This window comes from Pteropus alecto, unplaced genomic scaffold (assembly GCF_000325575.1).
Source record: "Pteropus alecto unplaced genomic scaffold, ASM32557v1 scaffold7, whole genome shotgun sequence".
In the NCBI taxonomy this organism is placed as follows: Eukaryota; Metazoa; Chordata; class Mammalia; order Chiroptera; family Pteropodidae; genus Pteropus; species Pteropus alecto.
Window position 1 is genome coordinate 45,041,800 of NW_006494614.1, and position 16,699 is coordinate 45,058,498.

Sequence of the window (16,699 nt, forward strand, 5' to 3'; positions counted from 1 at the left end):
GAATAAAACTTAGGAACTAAACTCAAGGACCTTGGACTTAAAGAGGATTTTATAAATTTGACCTCAAAGGTAAGGGAAGTAAGAGCAAAAATAAATGAATGGGACTACATCAAACTAAAAAGCTTCTGCTCAGCAAAAGGAATAGTCAACAAGGTAAAGAGACAACCATCCGAATGGGAAAATAGATTTGTAAGCAACACCTCCGATAAGGGCCTAATATCCAAAATATTCAAAGAACTCATATGACTCAATAACAACAAAAAAACAAACGATCCAATCAAAAAATGGGCAGAGGACCTGAACAGACACTTCTCCCTAGAGGACATACAAATGGCCAACAGATAAATGAAAAGATGCTCGACATCACTAGCTATTAGGGAAATGCAAATTGAAACCACAATGAGACACCTGTTGGAATAGCTATAATCAACAAGACAAGTAAAGATCAATTCCCACTCACAATAATGGACAGAACAACCAGACAGAAGATAAGTAAGGACACAGAAGTCTTAATATAAAAAAACTAATGAGATCTATCAAACATATCTGGAACACTCTACCCAACAAAAGAACACACATTCTTCTCAAGTGCAGTTGGGACATTTTCCAAGATAAACCATATGTTAGGCCACATATTAAGTCTCAACAGATTTAAAAAGATACCATACAAAGTATCTTCTCTGACCACAATGGGAAGAAGTTAGAAATCAGTAAAAATGTAAAACAGAAAAATGAACAAAATTGTGTAAACAATACACTTTTACAAAAAATGAGTTAAAGAAGAAATCACAAAGGAAATTAGAAAATACTTAGAGATGCATGAAAATGAAAAATTATGTGACAGTAAAAGTGGTATCAAGTGAGAAATTTATAGCTATAAATGATTACTATTAAAAACAAGAGAGATCTCAATCTAACTTTAACATAAGAAATTACAAAAAGGAGAACAAACTAAACCTAAAGCAAGCAGAAGGAAGAAAATAAGGATTAGAGTAGGGATACAAGAAAGAGAAGAGAAAAACAATAGAGAAAACCAATGAAACCAGAAGTTAGTTCTTCAAAAAGATTTTTTAAAATTGACAAAATTTAAGCTAGATGGGCTAAGAGAATAATAGACTCTTACTACTGAAATAGAAATTAAGGTGGGGACATTATTACCAATTCTACAGAAATAAAATGAATTAATAAGAGAGTGAAATGAACAACTGTATGCCAACAAATCTGATAACCTAAAGAAATAGTCAAATTCCCAGAAACACAAAACCTACTAAGAATAAATCACAGAGAAATAGACAATGTAAATAGATCTATAATTAGTAAGGATACTGAATTGTAATTAAAAATCACCTAACCAAGAAAAGCCCTGGACCTGATGGCGTCACTGGTGAATTCTACTAAACGTTTAAAGAACCAATACTGTGCTTGGGAAATATATTAAGCTTTTGGTCATTTTACTTAAAGTTTGCCACAAGCATGCAAATTATGATATGTGCTGAAGTAGAAGGCTAATGAGCCAGATTAAAAGCAATCAAACTAATAATTAAATTACCTGCCTAATATGATCTGTTTCGGTACAAGTATTTTTTTAAACATTCACTGAATGTTAATAGCTCTCCTACTACAGTGACACCTGCAATTACGGATATGGTATGCAAACATATCTATACTCCAGTAAGGTCTTTAACCAGAAAATAATGTTGTGCTAATATCATTTTGTTTAAGAATATGGAGTGTCATTAATTTGGTGTTCATTTTAAGGTATAAAAGTGATTAATTAGCTATAACAACCTGGTATATAAAACATTATTATAAAGTCAGAAAAAAAAGAAATTACTATGTGAGACCATCATTACTATTTTGAAGGACTTGGTAACTCCCGTTTCAGAAGCTTTACTCTAGATTAAACAACATTGACAAGACTGGCTGGCATTTACTGAACATTTATTATGTGTCAGGCTCTGTTCTAGCACTTATGAGGTTTACTTCAGTGGATGATCACCACAGCCTGCTGAGTGAGATGCATCATCAGTCTTTTGTTATAGATGGAAAAGTGAGCTGGGAAGCAGCAACATGAATGGGTTAAACAGCAGCAGCTGGAAACCCACCAAGAAAAAGCAGAAGCCCTCCTCCTTCCTTTCTCCTGAGAAAGGAGCTGTGTTATGCTGTCTTTGGAAGAACTGGAGCTTCCTTTTTGTCCAGAAAATAGTATTGTTCATGACACTGTAGATGAGTAACTGGTCTACACTGGTAGATAATTTTACCCAAAATTTTATTCCTGAAGTTTCAGAATTAACTTTAGAGAAATACAGGCTGGACTATCATCTATGAACCCTCATCTCTTAGATGCTTTATTAACTATATTTAAAGATCTAAAATGTTTTCTTTTTCTAACTGTAATAAAATATTTTTAAAACACCAAAAAAAAATTAAAAATTAAAAATAAAGAACCAATACCAATCCTTGAACTTTTCCAAAAAATTTAAGGGAGGGAATACTTCCTAACTCTATGAGGCCAGCATTACCCTGATACCAAAGCCAGACGAAGACACCACAAGAAAGAAAACTACAAACCATATCCCTTATGAACACCAATGCAAACTTTTCAACAAAATACTAGCAAACAGCAGCACATTACAAAGATTATATATCATGACCAAGTGAGGACCTGGATTGCACAGGTGGTTCAACACATGAAAACTGATCAACATTACACTCCACATCAACACAAACTAAAGGGAAAAAAACATGTGATCACCTCACCTGATGCAGTGAAAGCATGACAAAATCCAACAACGACCTTTCATAATAAAAAAAAAAATCCAACAAACTAATAGAATGAATAATGTATATCCACATAATAAAAGCCACATATGGAAAACCTAGAGTGTACATCATATTCAATGGTGAAAGACTAAAAGCTTTCCTCTAAAATCAGAAACAAAGCAAGGAAGCCTGCTTTTACCATTTCTATTCAATAAAGTATTGGAAGTTCTAGCCAGAGTAATAAAAAGAAATAAAAGGCATCCAAGTTAGAAAGGAAGAAGTAAAATTATCTGTTTGCAGACTATATGATTTTATATGTAAAAAAAAACAAACAAAAAAAACCCCTAAACATTCCACAAAGTACTATTAGAATAAATGAATTCAGTAAAGTAGCAAGATACAAAGTCAACATACAGAAAAATCAAATGCATTTCTAAAATTAACAATGGACAATCTGAAAACTACAAAAACAACTGCATTTAAAATATCAAAAAGAATAAACATTTAGGAATTAATTTCATCAAGGAAGTGAAAGACCTGTACCATGAAACTAAAATATTGCTGAAATTAAAGACATAAATGGAAATACAATATTCATGAATTGAAAAACTTAATATTGTTAAAAGGTCAATACTACCCAAAGTGATATACAGTTTCAAAATCTCAATTATGTTTTTTGCAAAAATAGAAAAACCAAACCTAAAATTCAAAGAAATCTCAAGGCACCCTGAATAGACAAACCAATCTTGAATAAAAAGAAAACTGGATAACTCATACTTCCTGATTTTAAAACTTACTACAAAGTTACAATGATCAAAACAAAGTGGTATTAACATAAAGATGGACATATAAACCAGCTGATTAGAATGGAGAGCACAGATATAAACTCTTACACATATGATCAAATTATTTTTGACAAAGGTGCCAAGACCATTCAATGAAGAAAGGACAGTCTTTTCAACAAGAGAAATCTGGGTATCCACATGAAAAAGAATAAAGTTGGACCCTTACCTAACACCCTATACAAAAAAATTAACTCAAAAATGGATCAAAAACCTAAATGTAAAACCAAAAACAATAAAGCTCTTAGACAAAAACATAGGACAAAATCTTCATGACATTGAATTTGGCAATGATTTCTTCGCTATGACATCAAAGGAATAGGTATCAATAGAAAAAAATAGATGTGATAAAATTTTTTACATTTTGTGCATCAAAATACACAATGAACAAAGTAAAAAGGTAACTAACAGAATGCGAGAAAATATTTGCAAATCACATATATGTTAAACGATTAACATCCAGACTACTTAGAGAACTCCTAAAACTCAATGACAACAACAAAAAAAATGGTTAAAAAATGGGCAAAGACCTTGAACAGACATTTCTCCGAAGAAGATATATGAATGTCTAAAAGCACATGAAAAGATGGTCAACATCACTAATAATTAGGGAAATGCAAATCAAAACTACAATGAGATACCACCTCACACCTATTAGGATGGCTACTATCAAAAAAACAGAAAACAACACGTGTCGGCAAGGATGTGGAAAAACTGGAACCCCTGTATCCTGTTCAGTAGAAATGTAAAATGGTACAGCCACTGTGGAAAACAGTATGGCAGTACTTCAAAAAATTACCACATGATCCAGTAGTTCCACTTACAGGTTCTCAAAAAAATTGGAAGTAGGCTCTCAGTGTATTTGTACACCAATGTTCACAGCAGCATTATTCATAATGGCTAAAACATAGAAGCAACCCGAATGCCCATCAATGGATAAATGGATAAGCAAAATGTGGTATATATATACAATGAAATATTATTCAGCCTTAAAAAGGAAATTCTTCATATGTTACAATGTGGATGAAATTTGAAAACATTATGCTTAGTGAAATAAGCCAGTCACAGAGAGACAAATATTGTATGAATCCACTTATATGAGGTACATCAAGTAATCAAAATGATAAAGATAGTAAGTACAATGGTGGTTATCAGGGGAAGGGGGAAGGGAGAATGGGGAACTATTGTATAAATGGGTGTAGAATTTCAGTTTTACAAGATAAAAAGAATTATAGGGGTGAATGGTGGTGATAGCCGTACAACAATGTGAATGTATTTAATACGAATGAACTGTGTATTTAAAAATGGTTTAAAACGGTAAATTTTATTATGTGTATTTTACCACAATAAAATAAAAAGGCAATGGATAGTTTGGTTCCTACATAAAGTCAAGTCAAGTGGGACAGGGATCAGGAGCCAGGTTCATAGCTTGAAACCAGAGGCTAGTGTGGGATTCCTGTGTTCACAAAGAGAAGCTGAAAAAATGCTATGAACAGCTGCCAGGACAAGAGGTTACACAGAACTGCTGACAAATAGAAGCAAAAAAAAAAAAAAAAAAAACCCAGACACAGTCTTGAATTAAATCAAAAACAACCACATTTTCTCCACTAGTTCAGTGGCTAGATCTGCCATATCCTCAATATCACTATGTTCAAGAGCTGTGAACCATCATTATAAGACCTGGCTCTAGACTGGGGACTTAAAAGCTGAAAGAAGACAAGTATAAAACAACTAGACAGAGAAGGACAAGCACAAAAAGAAAGAGTAATATCAACAATCTCTTCTCAAATGGGACTTTAAACCAATATTCCAACAGTTGAACACAAAATTACTTCAAATAAAATCATTTAAAAGTCTTATGAGAACTTCAACTTAAGTATACTTGAGGTATCCAAAGAGATAAATGAAGAAATAATTTCCTCTTTAAAAATAAGCTGTCATGAAAACATACAAGCAGAACTAAACCATTAGATTTCTTTATGTATTTTTGGTTTAAAGCGTCATCACTTTTTACACTATTAACAAGATCAATGACTGGAACACAAATGTGCTTGATATGAAATTAATTATATAGAACAGTCTAACAAAGACTTCAAAATAAGTACCCAAAGAGATAAACTTAAAAATCATTTCCACTTCTAAAAGAATAAGAAATTATGAAACCACTCAGAACTGAAACAAAAACTGGTGACACACACACATATACATATATTATATGACAAATATATACCTTTAAAGAACTAATAAAAAATCCTAGAAATAAAAAATATGGTCTCTAGAGAGCAACAGATAGGATAAAATCCTCAAATAGACACAGTTGAACACAGAACTGGTGAACTGGAAGTTCAAACTGGATAATTTATCTAGAATGCAGCACACAGAACAAAGAATAAAAAATGTAAAAGAGCAACTAAGAGACATGGGAGACAGACTGAAAGGATCCAATTTATGACAATAAGAAGTTTTAGAATAAATGGATAGAAAAAATATTGAAGAAATATTTGCAGAAATAATGAGTGAAATTTTTTCCAGAATTGAAGACAAGAGGTTCAGATTAACAAATGACTCTGAGTTCCCAAAAAGTAAATAAAACATCTAGATTCATAAATGGTAAATTGCTCATACTTTGGAAGATTCAGATACTCCAATGCAATTATATTCTTTATAAGCCTATGCTGTACTAATCAGCAAAAAGTAAAGTTTATTACCTTAGATTTGTGAATGGAAATTGCCATGATATAGTCATTTATGTCAAGGGAACTGAAATGAAGCTTTTAGGTCACAAAGAGGTTTGCCTTATGCTTATTCCACCTCTGAACATCTTGAGCTCTACTTCCTCCTCGCCATAGCAAACAGACCATCTGCACACTTCATCTTGAAAGAAGCCAATCCACTTCACCAACTAGTATCCTTCATTTGCATAGAGAACTCAAATGAAGTTTTAACTCGTGTACTTTCATGCTTGCCATAGAAGCACATCCTGGAACTTGCTTACCCTAGAGTACCACCACCTGGACCTTAACAACCTTTTTTGAACTAGTCATCACACCATGTTCAACAGACAATAAGACAAGTTTCTTTTGTTACAACTTATGATTTTTGCCTTTATAAGCTCTTGCTCTCTTTGTCTTCCCCAGAGTATATTTCAGGTTTTCCCCTGAATCTGTGTCTCACAGATTCAAATCCTTTAAGACTTCTAATAAACTTGTTTTGCTTTACAGCCTTAGATATTTATTGGTGGTCAGTTTCATTCTACAAAGAATCTAAAATGACTTCTCAGATTATGTATAATACAATAATATATGTCTTATACAAATATGTACAAAAAGGAGAATCAGAGAAAATTAAACATGATAATAGACCAAGACCAGGTAAAAAGTTAGAATATAGACATATAGGCTACAGTTCCTCAGACTGAATTTCTAGGCAGTCAGAGCAAAAATAAAAAGTTATTAGTGATAAGAACTGCATTGTTCCAAGCAGAAAGCATAGGGTAAACAAAGATGTTCATAGCTTTCATATAACAAATGGTCTGTTAATGATGTAATAGGCAATACCCACAATAATATCTCTACAATAAAGGCAGTCTATTTCATCAAGCTATTTCCTATAAGGCTCTTATACGACATAGGTACTATCTGTTCCTCAACTTCCTCTCACATTACTCCCTGTAGTACTTGATAACATTCCAGCGCTAACCAGTTAACATACCAACCTCCTGAACACACACACGCACGCACGCACGCATGCACGCACAGCATTCAACCTCTTCACACCCTCAGCACCTAGCATCATGCCAGTGATGAAGCAGGTGCTTGATAAATGATGGTGGATTTTTAAAAGATTAAAATTGGACATATTACTAAGTGAACAGTGACTCTCATTACATCTCAGTGAAAGCAGTTCTGTTGAGAGCGAAAATAATTTGGCCTCAAAACTCAGAATTCAGTCCGATTAAGAAATAAAACCTAGAACAATTAAATCAGAAGTTGCAAATTGGCACACTTCAGACAAGAATGTTTTATTTGCCATTTACTTTCCAGATGTTTTATTTGCCATGTAATATTATAAGCAGCAAGAAATATTAAAGAAAAATTTTAAGGAAAAAAATATATTACATAAAGGTCTACCAATTATTTTACTTTAACACTTCTTGAAGACAACAGTTCCCTCCATTCTGGATTTGCTCTAACTAGAAAACATCTTTTGTCATCCTGATCTCTCAACTCCTTGTTCCTAGTTCTGCACTTCAGAGTTACAAGAAATTAGTCAGATTTTACACACACACACACTCCATAATGTAAGCCCCTACAACCATTTCCCCAAATAGCATGATTTCCAGACTCAGTATCATCTGTGGTCATCTTCTGGACGCATTTCAGTTTGCCAATGTCTCTTTCAAAACGCGCCCAGAACTAGATTTTAAGGAAAAGGGAGAAAGGAGCAGAAGACAAAAGACGCTGAGAAGTTACTTTACTTGCACATCTGTAAAATGAGAATAATAGTTATTACCCCAAAGAGTTATTGGAAAAACATAAATGAGAATGGCTGTAAAGTACTTAGAACAGTGCCTGATACAAAGCAATTCATTCTCTGTACTATGTTGTTTAACCCATAGAACAGAGAATGTTAAGAGTCCACAACATAAACTGAAACTTATATAGGGAGGTTGAAACAGGGGAAGTATTTTTTTTTAATCATCGTTTTTGATCAACGGTTGGAGCAAGAGACCCAAACTCAACTAGCAGGACCAGGCAAAGAACAAATGAGTGAAGACATGTACAGACCAGTGTGCCCTGTGTAAAAGGAGGGGAGGAAAAGGCACATTAACACATGGAAAAGTTCGAAACTACAGCTCTAGTTTGAATTCTCTCCCTCTCTGTAATCCCTCTTTTATCCAGGCCTAACACTAAATTCACTAATATAAATGACGGATTTGGGGAGGAAAAGAATAAAAGCAGTATAAGCAATAATTTCCACTCACTTGTTTAAATGGGTGCTATAGAATAGCCACAAAAAAGACAAAACTCACTAGCAAATTTATATGCCAAGGAATACGAACATTTTCTCATATACAGAATTTCTTCTTTTAATATAGTTTTTAAAACTTTATTAACCAAACTATATTGAGTATTTTGAGGAAAAAAAATTAGTTTATTCTTTTCCTCAAATGTATTTCTAACCATTACTGAGGCACTCAAAAATAAAATAATTTTTTAAAATAAGTATCAGTATGCACACAGAAAACAACTCCCAACTTTCTATCAAGATAGTTCTCCTTACTGTTCTACATGATGAGACTGGCAGAACATAGAGTTCCAAGTATATAGTCCACTATGTCAAATAATTTTACCGATGCTTTTTTAATAGCAATAGCCAGAAAGCTAACTGCACATAGCTAAATTAAGTTACATTTTAAACTTCTATGCTGATGAAATTTACCAAAGAAGAATCCCACCACATGCATATAACACTAACTTCTTGGGTAGTACACCCAACTTTTCATAAGTTTATTTCTTAAAAAAATAAAAATAGCAAAAACTTAAATGCAACAGTGTGATTACCAGAGGGTATTTGACAGGGTGTCCATATTTGCTCTGTGTTTGTCCTCAGGCAAGGAACCGCCCTTAAAGTCCACAATCTTTTCCTGCTCTTTCTCTCCAGCCACAGTAACTTTTTGTATCCTTCCTTCACTAGCAGCATTCTGCCAAAGACTACAGGAAGTATATTAATACACAGAACTTGCCTTTAGCAACTTCGGTTTGAGTACTGCAAATGATTTTACCAACACCTTGATTTTACTCTAATATTTAATGTTGTTTAGTGATTCATATGGCTTCTGTGCTTTCAGAGATTCATTTGTTCTGTTTGTATAAATAGATATGCAACACATCTGTTATTTCTGGAGAATTACAAAGTAAATTTCACAAACTATGCTTAAAAATAAACATTAATATCTTTGTAAGAAACTGAAAGCAACAAGCCACTTGAAGTTCAGGGCTCAAACCCTTTTGAGTGTAAATAAGATTATGTAATATTATTTTATTTCCTTCTTCTAATATTACCCTAAATATGTATTACAAATTTACTCTGCATGTGCTTGAGGTACTATTTTTTTGAATTGCTCTCATATGATCAATCTCACTTGAATTATTTTCCTTTGTTTTTCTATTCAGATAGCTTATCTGTATGCTCTCTAAATCTCACAAATACTCCTCAGCCTTTTTGGCCAATCAATCCTTTGTAAGAGAATGGCAACGTACACCACTAGTAATAATACTATAAAGGTCATTTTTTCCAACTGATTATAGTACCGTATCAGTGGCTCTGAAGAGAAAGAAGTTAATTTATTTAATTGGAAGATGACGCACAACCACAGAATATAAGCTCCATTGGTGCTAGGACTTTTTTCTTTCTTTCTTTTTTGGGCACTGCTACATACAGTCCTAGAAGACTGCTCGATAAATATTCTCAACACATGAAAACTTGTATATATTAAAATAAACATCTAATTTTAAAACAGTAGTTTACCCAAAAAATAAATAAATAAATAAATGTAGTAGATCTTTCCAGAGCATAGATTCCCATTTATTTTATGGTCTAACTAAGGAAACATCAACATTCATAAGATTGAACCCATGACAGAGATAAACCACAAGACAAAAATATTAAAAAGGAACCAAAACACAACCACCATATTTTTAAATACCATTTTAAAACTGATAAAACTGATAGAAGAAATAAAAAGTTCAAAGCGGTTGCTCATATAAATTGTGATTCCATTTCTTTTTGAGATATTTAGTCTTGACTATTTAGATGATGCAACAAAAAATAATAGCCAAACCTATGGAACTTCCCAAAAGGAAAGCTTATAATAGTGGCATTCCAAAACACTATTAGACAGCTGGTAACAGAGATATTTCATGTATTTTCAATTTAATAACTAGCAGACCCACTAAAGGAAATCCCCACAATAATGACAAATGGTCTAATTTTCAGTTGATTTTAAAATGTATATAAATGTAACAGTTAAGAATATATTGGCTTTTACATTTAAGAAATTATTTATGTAAAAAGTAAAACTAGAAATAACCTAAAAACTGAACAAAATATTAGTTAAATAAATGACAGTATAACAAATAAAATTAAATATAATTATCCCAAATTATAATACGTAGTTATTTCAATGATAATATGGAAAGTTGTTCATAAAATCCTGATAACTAAAGAAAGGATACACTGAATAAACCATACTTTTATAAATTTTAAATAAATCCACTCAATATATTTAAAGTGTATACATGTACATAGAAAATATTATAAGGTTATATCATAGAACATTAATTAATTAATAAAGGCAATTGCTACAAGAGAAGACAGATGATTTTTTTCCATTTGATTTCCAGAGTCTACTACAAAAAATATCTTTCACTTTTGTTATATCCATATGAAAGAAACCGTGTAGCTCTCTAAAGTTATATCAGGGACTTAAAGTATTCTGTGTGCTCAAAGCCTGTTCTTCACAAAACTTTATTAGATTATAGTGAAATTATATATATACATATAAATATAAAACCTTAGGACATTACTGCATAAAATATTTCAAAAAACTTATTAAAATAAAGGATTAAATTAAGAAGAAAAGTAGAGCCCAACGATCAATCCAACACAAGAAAGAAAGAAAAACATTCAAGTGAGAGTTATACAGCAACCACAGAGAAAACCGAGGTGGAAACAAGAGGGTGCTGGCTCAGGAAAAGAGGTCTCTAACAAAACGAAGGGTTGGATAAACTCAAAACCTGTACAGTATTTAAAATACTGGAAAACCTGAGAAAATTAAAGAACTAAATAGAGATGTTCATGGTTTGAAAGACTCAATATTGTTAAGATGTTAATTCTCCCCAAGTTGACCTAAAGATTCAAAGCAATCCCAATCAAAACCCCAACTAGCATGTTGGGGGAAATAAACGAACTGATTCTAAAATGTACATGGAAATATAAAAGGCCAAAAACAGTGAAGGCTCTTATACTACCAGATATCAAGATTTATTATAGAGTTATAGTAATTAAAACAGTGCAATATTGGCAAAAAGATTTCAAAAAAATACATTAATGGAATAAAAAAAAGTCCAAAAACAGACTTACACATATATAGCTACCTAATTTACCACAAATTATCACTATAATATTGTGGAATGGGAGGATAAACTTTTCAATATCTGGTGCTGCCTCAATGGATATCCACATAGAAAATGAAATCTTGACCCCAATCCCACAGCATATACAAAAGTTTACTTCAGATAGGCCATGGCACTAAACGTGAAAGATTAAACAGTAAAAATTCCATAATATTACATAATATCTTAGGTAGACCTTAGCGTAGCAATGAATTCTTGAATAAGACATAAAAAAACACTGACTATAAAAGAAAATAAATCATATTTCGTTAAAATTGAGAACTCGTTTTCATCAAAAGAAACTAATAGATAAAAAGCAAGCCATAAAACATGATATTTCTGCATGAGATTAAAGAGATATCTATAATACATGTATCCGACAAAGGATTCAAATCCAGAATATATAAAGAAAAAAGCCAACAAGAGACTTTAACAGGTTCTTCATGAAACAAAAGATCCAAATGCTCAACCAATGTCTGAAAATTTCCTTAACTTTCATTAGTGATCTGGAAAATGCTAATCAAATCCACAATTTCTTTACCCCTATAAACTCACCAGAAAGGCTAAAATGAAAACCACAGACAAAACAAAGGTTTTAAAGAAACTACAATTCTCATTCACTGCTGGTTGAAGTGTAAATTGCAACAATCACTTTAGAAAACCATTGCATATATTCCAAAGCTGAACAACACATATCCTATGACACAGCAAATCGTTCCTTAGGTATATACCCAATAGACCACATTCATAGTCACCAAAAGATACATACAAGAATGTTCACAGTGGCACACCATTCATAAGGATTTTATTCATAATAACAGCTATAATTAGAAAGACAGACAATGACAATTATTGGCGAGGATGTGGAACTGGAACCTTCATACACTGCTAGTGGGAATGCAAAGTTGTAAAGCCAATTTAGAAAACAGTCTGGCCATTTCTTAAAAAGTTAAACATAAATTTACCAAATGACCTGATAGTTCCACTCCTAGGTATATACCCAAGAATATGAAAACACAAGTCCTAATAAAAACTAGCATGTGAATGTCTGCAGCAGCATTATACATAATAGCTAAAACTGGAAACAATCCAAGTACCCAACAATTAGTGAATGAAAAAACAAAATGTAATATATATCCATATCACGAAATACTGCTCACAAAAAAAGGAATGAATTATAGATATATAACAAAACATGCATGAACTTCAAAAACATTTGCTAAATGAAAGAAGCCAGACAAGATTATATACCATAAGAGTACATTTTTATGATATGTCCAGAATATTTATAGAGACATAAAGCTGATGGCTGCCTCAGGCAACAAAGACTGACTACAAACAGGTACAGGAAACCCACTGAGTTGATAAAAATGTTCTATGACTGTATTGTGCTGATGGCTGCATAATTCTATACATTCACTAAAAATCACTTAATTATACATTAAAATGGATAAATTTTAGTGATATATAAATTATGCCTCACAAAAGTATTTTTAAAAAGTAACCAGCAAAGGATAGCGTGTGAGGAGCCATAAGTGAAATAGTTTCATAACGTATTGATAATAGTTGAAGCTGGCTGATGGCTAATAAGAATTCATTGTTCTACAAACTGCTTTTACTTTCATATATGCTTAAAATTTTTTCATAATAAAACGTTTTAAAAAATAAAGAAAACAAACCACTCAACTTTTAAAAATCAGCAAAAGATTTGAATAAACACGTCGCCAAAGAATATGTATGGATAGCAAATAAACACATGAATATGATGCTTAGCATAATTAGCTTTTAGATAAACACATATTAAAACCACAATAAATACCACTATGAATCTGTTACGATCTCTAAAATTGAAAAGACTAACTAGATCCAGCCTTGGGGAGGATATAGAGCAACTGGTACTCTCAGTTATATACTGATAGTGGGAATGTAAAATGCTACAACCTCTTTGTAAAACAGTTTGGAAGTTACTTAAGGAGTTAAAAATGATCCAGCCAGTCAATTCCTATGTATTTACCCAGGAGAAATGTCCAAAAAAATAAAAATAACTCAAACGTCCATCAATAAGTAAATACATAAATTGTCATATAGCCATACAATAAAATATGATTCAGTAATAAAAATAAATAAACTACTGATACAACATAAATTACAAATTATGCTGAATCAAAGCTAGACAAAATGGAGTACATACTGTATGATTCCATTTTTACAGAATTAAATTAAAATTCTAAAATTGCCAACTATAGTGATGAAAGTAGATGAGTGGTTGTCTGAGGATGATGGGAAAAATAGATTCGAGGAGAGGGTGATTGGAAGAGAGGGAATATAATGGGACATGACAAAGTTTTTGCAGGTTACAGACATGTTCATTATCTTAATCGTGACAATAGTTTCACAGGAATACACGTCAAAACTTATCAAATTGTAAGTTGTGCAGTTTACTGCATATTAATTAAATCTCGATAAGCCTGTTTAAAAAAGTTAGTATAGTGAATACTTGTGTGAGAGTGAGGGCGCTAATGGTGGGAGAACAAGAGGGATTTCTGGGGCAGTGTTGATATTCTGCTTCTTGACCTGGGTACTAGTTATATATGGGTGTGCACTTTGAAAATTCATGGAGCTGTCCACTTAGAATCTGCACACTTTTCTGTATGCATGTTATATGTCCATTTTTTAAAGCTTATTTAAAAAGAAATGAGATACTACTATATGCTCACTCAAATATCACTCTTTTTAATTTTAGAGAATACCAAATGTCTAAGTGTCTACAAAGATGTGGAATACCTAGAACTCTCATACATTGCTGTTGAGAGTGTAAATTGGTACAATCATTTTGGAAAACCAGCTGTATCTACTAAAGTGGGACATACATATATACCCAATGGCCCAGTAGTTCTACTCCTAGGTACATACCTAACAGAAATGTATCTATATGTCCGTCAAAGCACATGTATAAATCTTTTGCTCACAAGCATTAGTCAAAATCATCCAAAACTGGAAATAACTCAAATTTTAATCATTAGTAAACTGGAAAAACAAACTATGTATGATATATTCATTCAGTAGAAACTATATAGTAATGAAAAAGAATCAACTACTCTTACATGCAACAATATTAATGAACCTCAAAAACATAATGCTGGATAAAAGAAATCAAACACAGAAGAGTATATGCTATACTATACCATTCAATTTAAATTCAAAAACAGTGAGAAATTCAAAGGTAATGACTATTCTGATAAAAGAGAGTCTACTGGTTACCACTGGAAGGTATGAATAATGACTGCTTCTGGAGCTCTAGTAATAGTCTATATTTTATTCTGGGTAGCAGTTACATGACTGTGTTTACTTCATAAAAATGTATCAAACAGTATACTCAAGATCTGTCCATCTTATTGTATATGTTATATTTCAACCTAACAATTTTAAACTCTATATTGAGCCAGAGAAGAAAAAGAAATAATTTAAATAGTGCAATTGTCTTCTGTGACCATACCGTATCATCAAGGGTATGTCCTCAGATAGGGAATGTGAATAATAAGCCTGACATAATCAGTACATACTGGCAAAATCTATAGAAAGAATGTGTCAATTATTTTAGGGGTTTCTCTATTGACAAGAAGTAAAAACATTGTTTTGGCAACCAAAGAAGAGAGAAGAGATAGCTTTGTCTATATCCTCAAGAAAAAAATGAAATTTAATACTGAAAACATTGAAGAGTGAGAACTGAGAAAAATCATCTAACAGACAAAAATGACAAATAACAAAAAGAATCAGCAAACTGGCTTTCCATAAATTTTGCTCACCTGCCCCAAGCAGATAGATTCTAGAACACTTTAATTTCTGATTACTATTCTGTGAAATTATGAAATATACATTATTAGGTACCTTACACAGTTTACAAATTATATAAACAAAACCAGGTATAATCTACTTGATGGACATTAAAAGAAATTTTTTAAGAGTAAATTTGACTGCTCTGTAAATGTAATTCCACTATACTGTATACATACATATATACTCATAAATAGATATATCTATACATATATAAATATATCTATATATACATAAATATATAAATTTAATAAAATAAGGAGCAGAAGTCTAAATTTATAGTGACAAATTATATTGAGAAGAGTAGGCTGGAAAGAAATGGCTTAGGAAGCTAATTTCTCATTTATTATAAGAAGTAATTGAGCAATAATGTCTAGAGTTGATAAATCAAAAATCAGTTATAAGCACATTATTTAAAGATATGGAAATAATCATCAGGAGAACCAAAAGAAGCACCCGCTTTTAATTTTTTCTCTGAGAAATAAGACTGGTAGTGGGGCAGAGAACTGCTACTTTTCATACAATTTAATGTACTATTTTATATTTTTAATCATAAACCTGTCCTATTTAATTATTAAAACTTTAAACCATATTACAGAAGGATATAACATACAAAAATTTCACTTTATATTAAATTTCAAAAGCAGATCATATATTCTGATCTCAACAGAAATATATCTGTAAAGGGGAGTAACTATCACAATTTCATAGGTTTACTGAGGATTAAACCAGATAATATACATAAAATAATGAGCAAAGTGCTAGTATAATGTAAGGATTCAATAAATGTTAGCTATAATTACTATAATTGCATAGAATAAATGCAATTAATATTAGAACTGATGATATTCATTATATATAGCACCTGATATATAACAAGCACTCAATAACTAATGACTAAATTAATGAGTATATCTAGTTTTCAAGGAACAGATAATTCTCTTCTAAGACTATCAAATAAAATACGGATAGCTACCTGGTTAACTACAATGAAATCGGGATAAAACTAAAATCAAAATTTGACAAAGTACAAAAAAAATCATGCCCCAATTTCATTATTTATAATAAGAATATCAATAACAG

The 16,699-nt window shown here is 31.8% G+C and overlaps 1 protein-coding gene across 2 annotated transcripts in view; it reads right to left on the minus strand.

Annotated features, from left to right (window-relative positions):
• Positions 1-16,699, minus strand: part of LOC102880739 (F-BAR and double SH3 domains protein 2) — a 143,337-nt gene that overhangs the window by 68,333 nt on the left and 58,305 nt on the right. The window lies entirely within an intron of this gene.